Below are 3890 nucleotides of genomic sequence, written 5' to 3' on the forward strand. Positions count from 1 at the left end.
CGGACTCGGCCCGTATAGTCAAAAGTATACAAAGAAAGTACCCAGGGAGTAAACTCATTTCCCGAACGATTTTTTAAATTATTTTTTCACCACTAAAACGCATGAGACTTGTAGTTTTCAGAAATGTTTTCATTTTTGATGAGATGCCTAATGAAAGTGGTTTAATCGCCGGCAAACGAAAACCCGCGATTTCCCGTAAATCCCGGGCTTGGCCCGTACAGTCGAATGTATACAAAGAAAGTACCCTGTGAGTAAACTCATTTCCAAAACGATTTTTTAAATTATCTTTTCACAACTAAAACGCATGAGACTTGTAGTTTTCAAAAATGTTTTCATTTTTGATGAGACACTGAATAAAAGAAGTTTAATCGCCGGCAAACGAAAACCCGCCATTTCCCGTAAATCCCGAGCTTGGCCCGTATAGTCAAAAGTATACAAAGGAAGTACCCAGGGAGTAAACTCATTTCCGGAACGATTTTTTAAATTATTTTTTCACCACTAAAACGCATGAGACTTGTAGTCTTCAAACTTGTTTTCATTTTTGATGAGACGCTGAATACAAGAAGTTTAATCGTCGGCAAAGGAAAACCTGCGATTTCCCGTAAATCCCGGACTCGGCCTGTAAAGTCAAAAGTATACAAAGAAAGTACCCAGGGTGTGAACTCATTTCCCGAACGATTTTTTAAATTATTATTTCACCATTAAAACGCATGAGACTTGTAGTTTTCAAAAATGTTTTCATTTTTGATGAGACGCTGAATAAAAGAAGTTTAATCGCCGGCAAACGAAAACCTGCGATTTCCCGTAAATCCCGGACTCGGCCCATATAGTCAAAAGTATACAAAGAAAGTACCCAGGGTGTAAACTCATTTCCCGAACGATTTTTTAAATTATTATTTCACCACTAAAGCCCATGAGACTTGTAGTTTTCAAAAATGTTTTCATTTTTGATGAGACACTGAATAAAAGAAGTTTAATCGCCGGCAAACGAAAACCCGCCATTTCCCGTAAATCCCGAGCTTGGCCCGTATAGTCAAAAGTATACAAAGGAAGTACCCAGGGAGTAAACTCATTTCCGGAACGATTTTTTAAATTATTTTTTCACCACTAAAACGCATGAGACTTGTAGTCTTCAAACTTGTTTTCATTTTTGATGAGACGCTGAATACAAGAAGTTTAATCGTCGGCAAAGGAAAACCTGCGATTTCCCGTAAATCCCGGACTCGGCCTGTAAAGTCAAAAGTATACAAAGAAAGTACCCAGGGTGTGAACTCATTTCCCGAACGATTTTTTAAATTATTATTTCACCATTAAAACGCATGAGACTTGTAGTTTTCAAAAATGTTTTCATTTTTGATGAGACGCTGAATAAAAGAAGTTTAATCGCCGGCAAACGAAAACCTGCGATTTCCCGTAAATCCCGGACTCGGCCCATATAGTCAAAAGTATACAAAGAAAGTACCCAGGGTGTAAACTCATTTCCCGAACGATTTTTTAAATTATTATTTCACCACTAAAGCCCATGAGACTTGTAGTTTTTAAAAATGTTTTCATTTTTGATGAGACGCTGTATAAAAGAAGTTTAATCGCCGGCAAACGAAAACCCGCCATTTCCCGTAAACGCCGGACTCGGCCCGTATAGTCAAAAGTATACCAGGAGAGTACCCAGGGAGTAAACTCATTTCCCGAACGATTTTTTAAATTATTTTTTCACCACTACAACGCATGAGACTTGTAGTTTTCAAAAATGTTTTCATTTTTGATGAGACGCTGAATAAAAGAAGTTTAATCACCGGCAAACGAAAACCTGCGATTCCCCGTAAATCCCGGACTCGGCCTGTAAAGTCAAAAGTATACAAAAAAAGTACCCCGGGAGTAAACTCATTTCCCGAACGATTTTTCAAATTATTATTTCACCACTAAATCCCAAGAGACTTGTAGTTTTTAAAAATGTTTTCATTTTTGATGAGACGCTGAATAAAAGAAGTTTAATTGCCGGCAAACGAAAACCCGCGACTTCCCGTAACTCCCGGACTCGGCCCGTATAGTCAAAAGTACACGAAGAAAGTACCCAGGGAGTAAACTCATTTCACGAACGATTTTTTAAATTATTTCTTCACCACTAAAACGCATAAGAATTGTAGTTTTCAAAAATGTTTTCATTCTTGATGAGACGCTAAATACAAGAAGTTTAATCGCCGGCAAAGGAAAACCTGCGATTTCCCGTAAATCCCGGACTCGGCCTGTAAAGTCAAAAGTATACAAAGAAAGTACCCAGGGTGTAAACTCATTTCCCGAACAATTTTTTAAATTATTATTTCACCATTAAAACGCATGAGACTTGTAGTTTTCAAAAATGTGTTCATTTTTGATGAGACGCTGAATAAAAGAAGTTTAATCGCCGGCAAACGAAAACCTGCGATTTCCCGTAAATCCCGGACTCGGCCCGTATAGTCAAAAGTATACAAAGAAAGTACCAAGGGTGTAAAATCATTTCCCGAACGATTTTTTAAATTATTACTTCACCACTAAAGCCCATGAGACTTGTAGTTTTTAAAAATGTTTTCATTTTTGATGAAACGCTGAATAAAAGAAGTTTAATTGCCGGCAAACGAAAACCCGCGACTTCCCGTAACTCCGACTCGGCCTGTAAAGTCAAAAGTATACAAAGAAAGTACCCAGGGTGTGAACTCATTTCCCGAACGATTTTTTAAATTATTATTTCACCATTAAAACGCATGAGACTTGTAGTTTTCAAAAATGTTTTCATTTTTGATGAGACGCTGAATAAAAGAAGTTTAATCGCCGGCAAACGAAAACCTGCGATTTCCCGTAAATCCCGGACTCGGCCCATATAGTCAAAAGTATACAAAGAAAGTACCCAGGGTGTAAACTCATTTCCCGAACGATTTTTTAAATTATTATTTCACCACTAAAGCCCATGAGACTTGTAGTTTTTAAAAATGTTTTCATTTTTGATGAGACGCTGTATAAAAGAAGTTTAATCGCCGGCAAACGAAAACCCGCCATTTCCCGTAAACGCCGGACTCGGCCCGTATAGTCAAAAGTATACCAGGAGAGTACCCAGGGAGTAAACTCATTTCCCGAACGATTTTTTAAATTATTTTTTCACCACTACAACGCATGAGACTTGTAGTTTTCAAAAATGTTTTCATTTTTGATGAGACGCTGAATAAAAGAAGTTTAATCACCGGCAAACGAAAACCTGCGATTCCCCGTAAATCCCGGACTCGGCCTGTAAAGTCAAAAGTATACAAAAAAAGTACCCCGGGAGTAAACTCATTTCCCGAACGATTTTTCAAATTATTATTTCACCACTAAATCCCAAGAGACTTGTAGTTTTTAAAAATGTTTTCATTTTTGATGAGACGCTGAATAAAAGAAGTTTAATTGCCGGCAAACGAAAACCCGCGACTTCCCGTAACTCCCGGACTCGGCCCGTATAGTCAAAAGTACACGAAGAAAGTACCCAGGGAGTAAACTCATTTCACGAACGATTTTTTAAATTATTTCTTCACCACTAAAACGCATAAGAATTGTAGTTTTCAAAAATGTTTTCATTCTTGATGAGACGCTAAATACAAGAAGTTTAATCGCCGGCAAAGGAAAACCTGCGATTTCCCGTAAATCCCGGACTCGGCCTGTAAAGTCAAAAGTATACAAAGAAAGTACCCAGGGTGTAAACTCATTTCCCGAACAATTTTTTAAATTATTATTTCACCATTAAAACGCATGAGACTTGTAGTTTTCAAAAATGTGTTCATTTTTGATGAGACGCTGAATAAAAGAAGTTTAATCGCCGGCAAACGAAAACCTGCGATTTCCCGTAAATCCCGGACTCGGCCCGTATAGTCAAAAGTATACAAAGA

Source organism: Hydractinia symbiolongicarpus, chromosome 10 (assembly GCF_029227915.1).
Source record: "Hydractinia symbiolongicarpus strain clone_291-10 chromosome 10, HSymV2.1, whole genome shotgun sequence".
NCBI lineage: Eukaryota > Metazoa > Cnidaria > Hydrozoa > Anthoathecata > Hydractiniidae > Hydractinia > Hydractinia symbiolongicarpus.